The sequence below is a fragment of the Ursus maritimus genome, unplaced genomic scaffold, assembly GCF_017311325.1.
Source record: "Ursus maritimus isolate PB19 unplaced genomic scaffold, ASM1731132v1 scaffold_1, whole genome shotgun sequence".
Classification (NCBI taxonomy): domain Eukaryota; kingdom Metazoa; phylum Chordata; class Mammalia; order Carnivora; family Ursidae; genus Ursus; species Ursus maritimus.
In genome coordinates, this window is record NW_024423343.1 from 76,869,718 (window position 1) to 76,884,944 (window position 15,227).

The following is a 15,227-nucleotide window of genomic DNA, read 5'->3' on the forward strand; positions in this document are numbered from 1 at the left end:
TATCCCTTTGGCATAGTATTCTCTCTCTCTCTTCCTTTCTTTTTGAAAATATGAATCAACATACATCTTGCTTTGTAAACAGGATAAGACAGCTTCCTGAGATGAGAGAAATGTCATATGTTAAATACAATCAGCTATAGTACATTCAGTAATCATGAGAAAAGTCTCATTTTTTTCTTTGCTCAAATGAGGTCTGCTCTGATACTATGAGATCATTGTAAAAAAAAAAAAAAACATTTAAAAAAAGCCATCCACTTGAATGCCTGATGCTTTAAATCTTTTCACTTAACGATCGTCCTGAAATTTTAGTCTGTATTTTTGGAAAGTGTAACCATATGTTCAAACAATTGTTTCGACTGTGAAATTCCTTAGCACACTCCAAGAAGTGATCCTCGAATCCTGACGTGGCAGGTAGGATCCTGTACCGATGCTGTGGGCTCCTCCGAAAATACAGGGAGCATCAAATTGCTCAGGACAGACTGCAGGCATCGCTGGCCTTCAGGGCAATTACAGATCACAGATTTGTACTTTGTCACCTCTCTGTGTGGCTCTCTCTTGCCCCGTCATATAATGTCACAACGCTGTGCAACAGTGGTTTGTTACAGCAAAGCCCAAGTCTTTGAGTTTGAGATGGGAGAGGTGGTGGGACAGGTTTTGTTTTGTTTTTAGCCCAGGATGTGCTCATGCATGCTCAGCGTGCACATAGTTTATCATGTATTTCTCATTCTGTTATAAAACCCAAAACTTGACCACAAATTATTTATAACCAGTAATATCCTATGTCTGGCTAAGGGGAAAAAAGTGAATACCAGGGAAAGAAGGAAAATAAATGTCTTGTTTGGTTCTAGGGATTTTTTTTTTCCTAGCATATACTATATAATGGTATTCATGTTTCCTGCTTTACTGAACTTAAGCATTTCTGTATTACTCAGTATAGTTTTATTGTTGTGACAGCACATACAAATTGTTAGACCACAATCTGTTGTCAATCTACACACCTATGGAAAACTGTATCATGGACCATTATTTATTTTGCACGTGAACAGATGCTCCTCTGTTTTGAGATTATACTAAAAATGTTGGACTAATACAAAATTATCTCTAGACTTTTGGGATAAAGAGGTCTCTACTGGAGAAGAATGATAGTTTTCCCATAAACGTGAAATCAGTGAACACAGGCAAAACCTGAAAATCACCCTGAGGGCTTCACAATTAGTAAAAGCAGGAGGTACTTTGACCTTCTACCCCTATTTTGCTTCACCTTTGGATTTTCCTTAACACACCACTATCTAGTCCTGCGATGTCTCTACCTCTGTCTCCAATATGATTGCAGATATATGATTACTGATATATATGATTATTTGTGTTTCATTTTAATGCAATTTTTAACTAAATGGAACATGAAAATGGATGCTCACAGTAATCATCCAGTTAATTTGTTTTCCCTTTAGCTTTTAAGACATGGTTCCTCTTGGCTCTTATTCTATGTCTATACTATACTTTATCTTTTGAATTAGCCTAAGAATATGTTTTTTATGCAGTAAACGATGAGAGGGGCACTGAAGGTTTTTGAATAGGTGGGCGGTATGACTGGGAATGGCTTTTGGAAAATGAATCCGGATTGGACCTGGGAGAAGTGGGAAATGGGAAGCTTGATTGGGAAGCTGTCATAATCTCAGTGAGAGGGGGCGCCTGGGTGGCGCAGTCGTTAAGCGTCTGCCTTCGGCTCAGGGCGTGATCCCAGTGTTCTGGGATCCAGCCCCACATCAGGCTCCTCCGCTGGGAGCCTGCTTCTTCCTCTCCCACTCCCCCTGCTTGTGTTCTGTCTCTCGCTGGCTGTCTCTCTCTCTGTCAAATAAATAAATAAAATCTTAAAAAAATAAAAAAAAAATAATCTCAGTGAGAGACAATGGAAGATCATATCGTGGATGTGTCAATGGCAAGAGGAAGATGTACTTGTGTAGAGATAATAGTTGATGTTGTGGAAGCAATAACATGTATGTGGCAAGAGAGAAGGAGATGCCAAAAGTGACCCTGAAGGTTTAGGTCTTGTTGATTTAAGGAATCATGGTACTAATACAAACATGGGGAACATAGGAGGAGGAGAAGTTTATTTTTAATGGTATAGGTTCAGTTGTGTTTTAAAATGTACCTTGGGTTTGTTTAAATCAGGTGTGTTGGTGCACATAGATATGAGAATGAGTATCATAAGAGAAGTTTTTATGTTCATAGATCTCTAGCAATAGGAAGCATGACATACCATACAAAACTGTATGGGAAAGCACCAGGATTGGTCAGGAGGCAGAAGGAGCAAGGGGAAAGCATGGGCAAAAGGCTTTATTATTGTTTTCAAGGAAAGGAATGGGCAAGGCAGGGTAGGCAGCTAAGTAGGCGTAGGATTGGATAGTTTGAATATAGTAGTGGTTTCTAGGTTTCTAGTACCTGGCCCTGGGATGATTTAGGGCAAGGGAGTAATGTCCCAGGCTTCAGGAGCCTGATAGGCAGGTTGGTGTAGAAACTTGGGAATTGGTTGTTTTGTCTATCAAAGGTGTGCTGGAAGGCAAGTTATCTGTGATCTCTAGGAATTAGCTAGCCCTGGGAGGGGCAGTCTCTCCCAGTCAGCAAGTGCCCAGATGTCAGAGCATCATAAAATACAGGAAACAAAAAAACATGATTGTTAGAAGTTGCCTAGGCAATATGTCAAGGTAGAACTTCCTCAGCAAAAGCTGGATATTGGAGGATCTGAAGAAAAGTTAGGATTCTAAAAACAGAATTTGGAATCACCTATATAGAACGGGCTCATACATGCAGATGACACTGTCAAGAGAGAGAGAACATGTATAAGAGAAAGGAGGACGACCAAATACAGAACTCAAGGAATGCCTGCATTGAGGAAGTAGAAAAAAGAAGTGGAGTGAGAAGAGACCCCAGAGGTCTCTGCAGTGACAGGGAAGCATGCAGAGAAAGTGTTCTGGAAGGGAGGTAGAGGTTAAAGAATGGGTCATTCCAGGGAATGAGCAAAGACCTAGGCGCCGGGCAACCAAGGAGTCCTTGAGGACTTCTGATTTTATAGAATAGTAGAGCTATAGGCACAAAAGCCTGATTGCAAGGAATTACAGCATGAGTGGTCTTGGGGTAACAAATGCAGACCTCTTTTTAGAGAAACTTGATGAAGAAGGAAGGAGAAAGATGGGGTCTGTTATTACTAGCTGATGCTTAGTAGGCACACCAAAGCCGATTTTCCTAACTTAATCTCTCTGTTTCCTACAGTTCTGGGAAATGAATTTAATTTTTTTTTTTACCCTACTGTGTCCTGGTATATTTTTACTTGCCTGTCTCCTCCATGAAACCATAAGCTTGAAGACAGGAATGCTGTATTACATGACTAACACTGTTCCTGGTATAAACTGTGCTCATTGCATGTCCATGAATAAAAGAATGGATGGATACTTCTCAGAAGAGTAGTTTACTCACCCAGTATTGCCATAAATTGCATGTCTTGAATTCCATTCCTCTGTATGTGTATTTTCCTCTTTGCTTAAATCTATTAATTACCTCAAAATGCAACTGGCAATTCATTTCCTCCAGAAATCTTTTCCCAATTAACCTAATCTAAACTAAACAGTTATTTTGCATATTCTAAGTGTATCAATTATGTATTCAATTTGTATGAATTTAAACTTTACTTAATAAATTCTCTTCTGTAAGTATTCCTAGGATACAATATGTACGTAAGTTTTCTATCCTCAAATATAATAAGACATTGTACATGCTGAGCAGATGTTAACAGGCATACATAAACTATAAAATACATCTGAATATGCAAATATCATAAATCAGTATCATAGATCTGCTACCTCTGTGACCTATTAGGCAGGAATTTTCATCAATGTCACTGTTTTGGGTTATATAAAACAGAATTTCATGAATTAGTGACCTTCAAAATGTCAAAATAACACTCCAAAGATAATGCATCATGCAGTATGTTGTTAACATTCTAATTTTGTTTGTTATGGCAAAAGTGAAGTGGCTAACAGAAGTGTTCTAGTCATTTAGTTATGAAAGGTATTGTTTCTTCATTATGATAATTGAATTTTACACATTTGGTGCACTTATTCTTATTTTTATAAACATCTAACAAGTGAATTATTTGATTGAGAATTATTACAAATTAAAAGCTAAATCAGAAGCACTCAATGAGGACACAGGACTCTCAGTATGCAAAATCTGCATAGAAATTATAGTAATGGGAACTAGAGAAGTAAAAAGAAACATCAATTCATGTACTATACAAATAAAGGTGCAGATTATTCAGCAGGCCATGTTTTGTACACCTATTATTTTCAAAATGTAGGTAGGAATATAAATTGAACCAGGAAGCCTCAGGTCCCAGACCTCCTCCTTACTCCTGTGGCAAACTACTTGTCTAAGTTGAAATGTAATCATATATGAGAAAACAAATCAAGTAGATCTGCCCTTTTGACACTCTGGGATTGCTTTGAAGACCACCATGGATATGACCTTGGTGCAAAACTCTGACATTACTTTTGTTTGTTTTAATTTTTACTTTCAGCCCTCATTCTGTTCCATCACAGGGAAACTTAATCCTGGCTCTTCCTGGAGTTTCACATCCTTGCCCTCCAAAGTTTTCCTTGAGTTCTGGCATCTTACGTTGTGTTAAGGCTTCGGATTTGCTGGGAGCAGGTGAGGCAGACACCAGTTGGGTTCCACAGCCATAGCCTATGGGATATCCATTCCGCTGGCCCAGAGGGGGCTCTCTTCTACTTCCAAATAATATTTGGGGTGTCAGGCATTTTGCAAATCTTCCAATAGCCCTGCCTTGGCAAGCCACCATTTCTCTCTCAGTTCTTGCTCACACATAGGTGCAGGGTCTAGAACCTGGGCTGGAAACTCCTCTGCTTTCAGAATCTGTAGTTGCCCTCCCTTCTGCTCAGAACCCAGCAGAGTCACTTCCTTTTCTGGGGAAGGGGTAGCGAAAGCTTTATTGTCCCTGGTCCTTATCCCTCACCCCCCTTGCCAAAACATGCTATCTATACCATGGAATCCTCTCCAGCTCTTGGACTCATAAATTTCTTCTCTTTTACATCTCGTCACAAGACTGTGCCAAGGCTATGAGTACAGGGTACCTGACTGAGTGAAGTAAAAAGGCACAGGAATAAAAGGAGGAAACAAAACCCAGAGGTATCTTGAAATATTTTCCTGACCGTTGTGAAAATCCTAGGAGAGTACGCAGAGTAGACACAGATTAAATAGAAGACACTCTACCAGCTTTGTCAATAGGGTTCTGAGAGGGCATTAGATCCTAATATCCTAAGACATCCATTGAATGGATAAATTATCTCATCTGTCTTGCACCTAGAGTGATATTAGCCATACACTCCCCTTTTGGGAATTCAGAAAAAAGTTACAAAGCAGCTCCTGAGGGGACTATTTCTGCCCCTGAACTTGTTGGGAAAGACCCACAAGACTGCTAACTGTGCTGCAATTCAAGTGAGGAGATCCTTAACTAAAAAGGTAGTAAGAAAATTGTAGCAAAATGCATAGATGTCTACCCCAGGAATGAGGGATCAAGGAAAGTGTTCTCAGGAGTGAGTGGCAGGTGTGAGAATGATTGGCAGGAGTCTTGAACTCTAGAGAACATGATAGTGCTAGTCCTGTATTATGAAGGGGTGAGGCTTTGGCACTGTGAAGAATAGAAGCTTGGAATACTGGGAAAACAGGAACGGGAAATGGGAATTCTTTTGGCTTTTTTTGTTTGAGTATCTTAAGAGGATATGAAAATATCCTGGACCCAAAATTGTGGCATTCTACAAAGCTAGCCCTAACGCCCCATATTTTAAAGAGAAGGACAGAAATTATGGTCAAGATTACAAAGTGAAGAGGAAGTATGGTCTCTGAGGTTGGACAGGTGGCCCAAGTTAACAGCCCACCTCCAACATTTCCTTAACTTCAGATAGTTTGATTTTCCATAAAATAGAAACTGCCATTTATCTTGTAAGGTTGTGGGGAGATTCAAATGAAACAGATGTAAAGTGTCTAAGATAGTGTCTGGCATATCATAGAGGGTCCATAAATGCCAGGCATTATTATTTCTCTTGGTTTTACTCTAATTGCTCCACAGTAAGACAAGTATACCCACTGTCTAAAGAAATAAAGATATAAAATATAAAAATACTTCATCTTTTCCCCTTTCCTAGCCTTTTGAGAACTACTCAAATGATAAGAACTTGTGGTTCAAAAGAGGGAAAGAGAGACAAGGTTACAGAATCCATGGCTTTCCTGGGAAGCATAAGGAACTATTTTGTGTCTCTTCCCATTTGCTTGGTGATAAATAGATTCATTGTTTATCTTTTTTTTTTTTTTTTTTTTTGCGGGAGAAAATGGGATGTGTGGGTAATTGTTTTTGTTGTGTGGGTGCATGTAGTTCTATTTTTATAAAGTGCTGATCCTGGTCGATTCTAAATACCTTTAATTTTGAAAGATTCTGTTTTCTTCTGGAATCCTCTTGTACCCACGAAGTTAGTAATGGAGTATCATTTAAATAATATACTGTGGTGAGAACATAATAAAGTGGTTAAGAGGAGCATTTTGAAGGTTGACTTAAAATACATTGACTTTGAAATAAATACACATCTGGTGTAAAGAATGGATGCAGCTAAATATACACATTGGTTTTCCTAACAGATAAGACTTTGGGAAGATATGTATTTTGGTTTAAAAATATTCCAGTTTGAGTTCAGTTGTATTATAGCTTACATAATACTAATTAGATGCTGGCTTAGAAATACATGTTAGTCATGAAATTTTGGCTAGATTCACATCAGAAATCTGATAGGGTAAAGAACAACGTGATTATTCACATGTTTAAAATCTTGAGAAAAACATACTATGTACCATTTAGTAAAATTGTTCCATGATGTTAAGGGGAAACAATAAAATTGTTCTATGAAGTATCTGAGCACTGCTAGGTTCAGAGTGACTAGACTCAGGCCTTATTTCTTCAACATTTAACTGTGCTGGATGGTGATCTGTGACCCCCAGCTCTCTGAGCCAGGATTTCTAATAAAACAAAGTGTAGAAAAGCATCCATCTCACAGATATTTTTTTTTTATTTCTTTTGATAAAACTAATGGAGATTATTTAATGCAATATACTTCTTTTATAATGCTTGCTCTGAAAGATTAGAAAACCTCCTACTTTATAAACTATTTTATATTGGGTATTTACTATTAGTAGTTAATAGATATCTAGATAGATGATTTCACCTGCTATATTTAAACTAAGGAATTAATAAACTTATTGAATACCTATTATGTATTAAAATAATTCAAGTTAATATCTCAAACCATGAAATTATCAAAACTGTTTTTTCTTAATCTTTCCAGAATTTCCATGCTAAATTCACCTTAAAAATAATAAATATAGGGGTGCCTGGGTGGCTCAGTCAGTGAAGCGGCTGCCTTCAGCTCAGGCCATGATCCCGGGACCCCCACATCAGGCTCCCTGCTCAGTGGGGACCCTGCTTCTCCCTCTCCCTCTGACCCCCACTTGTGCTTGCTCTCTCTCTCTAGTGCTCTCTTTCTCTCTCTCAAATAAATAAATACAATCCTTAAAAAAATAAATATAAGGTAACTTACCGATTATTCAAAATAGCTTAGAATCATAAGAAGTGTGTTCTATTCCCTTGTCTGCAGTCTGTATCTGTGGTATGTTCAGAAGTGCTAAGAGTGAAGCCATATGGCTGATGTCAGAAGGTGAGGTATGTGTTTGTGGTAAAAGAAAAATGCCTTAGGGTGTGTCTCATTACCAACCTCCTATTCTCCTTAAAGTGGTCTTCATCCTTGCTTTCCCTCCTAGCCTGCTTGACTTCTGGCCTTTCCAAGTGCCTGCTGTCTCATTGGCTTTGGGGTGGGACCTGAGGCTGTGCTTTGGCTTGAGTCCAAGTTTCAGAGAAGGTGTGATTTTGTCCTTTTGTGGTGCTAGAACTCAGCTTGCCTTCCCTCTCTGAGAGGAGGGAAGCATCCTCTGGCTTCTGTTTACCTTTGATAATTTTGTGCACACAAGAAACACAGAGAGGGATAGATCTAGCTGGGCATCCAGGCGAGGCACAGACCAATGGATTACAGCAAGAGAGAGTGAAGGGGCGCCTGGGTGGCACAGTCGGTTGAGACTCTGACTCTTGGTTTTGCCTGGGGTCGTGATCTTGGGGTTGTGGGATGAGCCCTGTGTGGGGCTCCGTGCTCTGTGCAGGGTCTGCTTGGGACTCTCTGTCCCTCTCCCTCTGCCCCCTACCGCCCACCTCTATAATAAATGGATGAATCTTTTTAAAAAATTAAAAAAGTGTAAAGATATGACACCATCAAGATGGCTTCATATGTTTTTCCTAACTTCAGTGCCCCTCACAAGAAGACCCTAAACAATTCATAGACAACACACTACTGAGAAAATCCTCAAGTCCTGGGGTGAGGCTGAAGCAGCCCCTAGACAACAGAGACCAAGAAGAACAGCACTAGGCAGGTGAGAGGAGCTGCTACACTCTGATGGTATTGCCCCTCCCTGAGGCCAGCACAGAGCCACATCAAGATCCCCCTGGGCCTACAGTTTCTCCAGTGGGAAGAGAGTCTAAGGTGAACCACAGCCTCTCCTGGCATTGTGGGATGCTTCTCAAGAGGCCCACTCAGATCTTGCTTACTGGAGACCCCTCGGGATCAGAGAGATAGGCAGAAGGAAGTGGGGCTTACAGCAGCCAGAACTCAGGTCTGGGTGAATCTCATTCTTCCTTGCAGCATGCCTGAGCAGAGATCCTGGCTAGTGGCTCTGCAGATGTGGCCCATCTGGCCAGGGAGTTCAATTGGCAGGTCAGCTTGGTTTGGATCCCTAACCAACTAACCTAACCAGCTGTGGAGCCTGTTCTACAGCCCCACCAGGACACGAAAGCAAAGCTGTGGCCCTGCTCATCTGCTCAGTACAGCCTCTAATACCCTCCCAACCAGTAAGCCTGACCAGAGAATCAGGCCCGATACAAATAAATAAAGTAATTAACTAATTAGTGAATTATATTAAAATAGATATGTGATAGAATATTCAGCCACCAAAAAGAAAAAAATTCTACCATTTAAACAACATGGATAAACCTTGAGGGCATTATACTAAGTGACATAAGTCAGAGAGGAAGGCAGCTACTGGATAATTTCACTTATATGTGGAATGTGAAACAACTGATTTCATAGGAAAGAGAGCAGTTTGTTGATTGTTGATTGCCAGGACTGGGGGTGGGGTGGGATGGGGAAAATGGGTGAAGGTGGTCAAAGGCTATACACTTCAAGTTATAAGATTTTGAAAAGGTCTGGGGATATACGTATTACATGGTGACTATAGTTACAATATTGTATTGTCTATTTGAAAGTTGCCAGGAGAGCACATCTTACCCGCCCCCCCCCCCCACAAATCTAAGTGCAGGGAGTGACGGATGTGTTAATTAATCTTACTGTAATCATTTCACAATATATATGTATATCAAATCATGACACTGTACACACATAACCTTGCTGTTCTCCTTCTCCTATTTTCTATTTCCACACTCACTTCGGGTACTGAGTTTGTTTATTTATTGAAATACAATACCAGGAGGTAGTGGTCACTGAGGCTGTCTTAGAGGTCACCTGTCATAGAGTTCTTATTATTTTAATAGTTGAGGAAGCCTTCTGGTGTTTGCACACTTGTGTAATTCTCTCTTCTGGAATGTAGGCCACACAGGGTGACTCTCTTCTAATGAGTAGAATATGGCAGATGTGATAGAACTTTGTTCCCAACGTTGGGTTACATAAAGACTATAGCTTCTTGCTTGGGGGTGCATTCCTGTGTTATATGTCAATTACATCTCAATAAAGCTGGAAGAAGATATAGTCTGTAATGCGTATTTCAATAAATAAACAAACTCAGTACCCAAAGTGAGTGTGAAAAAAGGAGAGGGAGGGAGAAGAGCAAGGTTATGTGTGCTCTCAATGGCAGGAGAATTACTGAAGATAAATATTTCATTAGATCATAAAAAAAGGAAGATATCCAGGATGAGTCTGATTCTGGTATTATCATCTTATTTAGATAAATGAATGGTAAGATCTTTCGCAAGGAAATTTTCTCCCTTTTACCCAATCCTTTGTAAAAATTTGTTTTTAATGGAACTGTGTCCCATAGTCCTGTTGACTTTTACATGTTCAGGCTTAAATTACAACGAATATTCTCCTTGTCATCTTCAAGAAAAGCATCATTAATTCACAGTTTGCAGGGTTGATACTAGTGAGTTTTATCTAGTTTTCATTAGTGTTGACACATGGTAAAATAAAATCATTTGTTGAATGAATTTATGATGAGCAAATAAAGCACTATCTAAAAGTGCTCACAGGTTACAGAGGCAATCTTTGAAATAATGTTTTCATTTGCTAGTGGGAAGTGGCAGTGGAACCATTTCTTACAAATACATTTCTATGTATTTGTGTATATAGATGGTACATATGATATACATATATATATCCCGTATATATGTATGTAAATGTACATAGGTACATAAATAAGAACTCAAAGCAAAGTTAAATAAACAAAAAAATTTACAAAAAGCCAAAAAAGTCGAGGCAGAGGTGACTCAAAAATTCTAATGAAAACACGTACGTGATGAAAAATCTCACTTAAAAATGCAAGGAAAAGACAGTCTCTATTCCATTCTCAGAACTTTATTTAAGATCAGAGTTGAAAGTTTGGCCTTTTCTTTAGAATTGCAATGTACTTTCCAAACACCTTTCATTTTAATGTGACTGGCTGATAGTCCCGAAGATTCTAACATTTGGGGACTGTAAACATTATTTTACTCTCATGGCCCACTGAACAACCTCAGAAAAAAGAAATTTTGGCAACTAATCTGTAAGGGAAATGAAGTAATCACCCTTTTCCATTTCTCTTTGGATTTCTGACATAAGCCTGCCAATACCGAGCGAAAACGCTTTGGAAAGTAGTAACTAGGATGTGAATATAAAGCAATATTGTGGCTTTGTCCCTCCATGTTCCTCCAGATGCAGCATTCCTGAAAGTCTTCGATTCTCCTATCTTGACTGTATGGGTGGCTGTGCCCTCTGGTGTCAGAATTTCTCTTATTCTGAGGCAGAAGGCTCATCCTCATCAATTAATATATTTAAAATGGATGCGAAGATGTATTCTCAGGTTCATCCGAAAGATATTCTCTGACCTCAGTTTTTTTGTACACTTATTCTGGTGTGAAGGCTGATTCAATTTCTTAATAAAGTTGGCTGGAAACAATCTGAAAAGCTGTCTAGTGGTAAGAAGTAAAGAAGAAGAATAAAGCATTATTTTGTGATCTTTACCCAAATTTTGTAGCGAAACGTTTGCCAAGCTGTATGAGTCTAACTAAATCCCCTTGGTGTTACGAGTTTCAGTCAGCACATGCCCAAGCTATTTGCATCCTAGGAAACAAATGTAGAGCACATGTCTTGAAACAACTTAATGTGAGAGTGAGTAGTCTGGACTCCAGAGCCAAGAATGTGAATCTTGGCTGTAAACAACAGAGGGTTAAAAAAAATGTCTACATATAGAAATAGAACATTTGTCTTTAATGTCTAGGCTCTTTCCTTAAAACAGTGGGAAATCATTTTAATGAATCAGAGGAACCTGCCACGTTGCGGTGCTAAGTCCTAGCAGTTTGGCTGCATGTGTTCAACCATGTGACAGGTTTTGTAAAATAGAAAATATTGTTGCATTTTCAACCATAACTAAAGCCATAAGGCAAGGTTTCTGGCTTCATTCACAGCTTACTGATTGGGCAGGTGGACCAAATGCTGACAAAGAGCAAAACAAAGGAAAACAAAAACACTCATATTTATGGAAATGTTACCTTATCTAATCCCCCTGCCCCCAAAGCAAGAAAACATTGAAATTTTCTGAATGGTTTTAAGTATGGCATATCTTTTAAAAATTTGTTGGAGAGGGTGAAATTAAGATTTATTCATAATAGAGATGCCATTCTGTTTAGATGTTTGGTTGAGAAAACACAATGATGCAATTAAAAAATACCTTATTGTGTATATTCAAACCACAGAGAATCTCATTGTAGAGATTCATGGGTAAACTTAAAATATGATAAAGAGAAACTTTTTTTTTTTTCTGCTTTTCTTTGCTCTTAAAGAACGCATAGGCAATCCTGTAGGTAGGATGTCATCTTGCTAACTGTGTAATTCAGCTGAATACTACTCACCTTTTTGCAAGTATAAGTAGGTATGTTAGAATTTAAGATTTGAGTAAAATAGTTTGTTAATTAAATTAACCTAAAATCAAAGCTTTGTTTCCCTTTTGATAACATTCGCTGTGACCCATGGATGGCATCCCTAGTGTCCCCAGTGACCATCTCAAAAATATGTGAGCAAGTTTAGAATATAAGTACAGAGCTAGGAAGACCTGAGCTCCAGCCGAGTCACTACTTCTATGAAACTGGACCAGTTACTTGACTCTGAAGCCTCACTTTTCTTCTCTGTACGTGAGGATAATACCATCTACCTCCTGAGATTGTAGTGGTGAAATTAGAGAATGTGCCAAGCACTTAGTTGGCACTCAATAAATGTTAGATATTCTCCGTGGTGAACATAAAGCTGGATGCCTAAAAGCAAAGTAACTTGAGGGGGATGCATTGCTGAATAGGAATCATTGACAGTGTCCTCACACTTGATTGAGGGCAGACCAATAAGTAGAGGCAGGGTCAAGGTTAAGGGTGAACAAAACTGAATTCTGGCTTCTCTCACCATACGAATCCCCCTTCTTTCTTTTCTGCCAGTTCAAAACTCAGTAATCCCAATTTGCTCTTCTCCAAAAAGTTCAAAACAGACAAAATAAGAATAGAACAAGATGAGCAGAGAAGAGAAAACTTTGGCCCCAAGCCCTGGTAATGTCAGGTCTACTTAATTGTGTTGTACAAATTCAATATGATTTTTTAAAAATATAAAATTAAGTAATTACATGAAGATACGTCATTTGGCTTTGTGTTAAAAATGTTTATAGCTAATTAAGCTATTTAATTTTTCGTGTTTATTTTTATATGGTGAAGATTTGCTATGCAATTAATAGATACTGTCATTTTTCATTTTCACATGGAATGATGACAAGTGGTTACTCTGAAATTTACTGAGAATAAATAACACAGTTTTCCAAAGAATAGTACTTGGTGCATTAGATATAGCAGTGTATTGGAAATACAGAAATGTGGATTATAACAAGAGGTACAATCACATCAAGTTCTTTATTAATATTACTGTCATTCTCTAAAGAGAAATACATTTTTTCCTCCTTCATCTTATTTAGTGCTCCGTGAGGGGCTATTAAATACAAGTGCCTAGATTCACAAGTATGAAAAATATTTTTATCTAATTTCTAAGATGAGAATGTTCTCCAGCACAAATCGGATTTCGGACAGCCTCATGGACAGGTGAAAAACAAAAGTGTGATTTAAAGAATAATCCTCAAACTTTAGATGCTGGTGATTTGGAAATCCCATAAAGAATACACATCTTGAAAAATTTATATACCCTTTTCTCTTTTTTGCTGAATGAAGTATATTGTGAACAAGCAACCTGTCTCTCAGAATTTTGTCACTTATGTTACCAGCTGGTTGCAATCAATATGAAGATGAAAAATCCAAAGCTCAAACCATCCATGTGTTCATAAAATTGCAGGGCAGTTCTTTAACAATTATTAAGAGCTTGCAATGTGTTAGGTGTTACAGAGATGCAGGTGAGTATCTTAAGACTGTAGGTAATGCCAGTTTTCTCCACAGGAGCAATACATACAAATGAAAGCCCTGATGTAGTAGTTCAGCTGTGATACGTTCAGGTGGGAGAGAGGTGACAGTTGGATAATTCCTCTGTGCCGACTGGGACGCAGGCCACTGGGTGCGTGTAGAGGGCTTGATTGAACTGGTAACACAGTTGTCTGAAAGCCTCTGTGGTTCTCCCATTGCTAATTCCTGTATTGTGATAAAACTTGCGCCTAGAAAGTCCTTTCTTTAGTTGCTCTCTGGACTCATTTAACTTATGGCAAGCATTTCAACCTAAGTAAGAAATACCAGGATATCAGTCCCCCATATAAATGACTATGGTATCACAGCCTCTTAAGAGTTTGCATTTGCTTTCTTTTTGAGATTAAAAAAATGAAAAGAAATTTTGGCTCTTCAACTGTAGTGCAACACCTAGGTTGAGGCTGGATGTTTATAATCATTCTTTAATAAAGCTAACCCCGTGCAAAATCCTATATTCTTCTTTCACAATAACCAAAGCCAAATACACACTTCTAAGCATCCCAGTCCATAAAACGTACAAAAACGTGTGTCAGTCATTTCTTGTTCTATCAACTAATATACAAACCTGAATGAGCAGTAAGCTTGAGAAAATTGCTAGATACTGAAATGTATAAAAATATTGAAAGTCCAGCAGTGTAAGTCTATATGTCTAATAGTGCATTGCCTTTGATAAATTTATACTGCCATTCGTTGGTCTTACGCTTTTCCTGTAGAAGGCGAAATGGTCATCAAAAGGGTTTAGCATGAAACAGGTTAATTTCTTAAAGTAGATTCATTTTCTATTGCATATTGATTAAGAACTTGATCTCTGAGCTCCAGTAGCCTAGAAATGAATGTCTGTTGCATCATAGAACAGCCACATGACCTTGGGCAAATTCTTTATCCCCTCTACACCTCTGTTTCCTCAGCTATTAAAATAATGAGAACTCTGTGATAGGCGACTTCTAAGAGAGCCTCAATGATCCCTCCCTCCTGGTGTTTGCACTTATGTAATTCTCTCTTCTTGAATGTAGGCTGCCCTGAGTGACTCTCTTCTAATGAGGAGAATATGGCAGGTGTGATAGGACTTTGTTCCCATCACTGGGTTACACAAAGATTGTAGCTTCCTGGTTAGGGGTGCATTCTTGTTCTTTCTTAAACCTTTTGCCCTGAGGGGAGCAAGTGGCCAGTTGTGAGCAGCCCTAACGAGAGGCACATGTGGCAAGGAGCTGGCGTCTCCAGGCAATAGCCAGTGAAGAGGCCAGCCTAGAGCCAGGAATATGGGCCTGAGGCATGCAGCTAGGCTGTGCCTGATTTCCTAATTCACAGTAAGTCTGAGATTAATGGTTATTGTTTTAAGCTGTGAAATTGGGGGTTA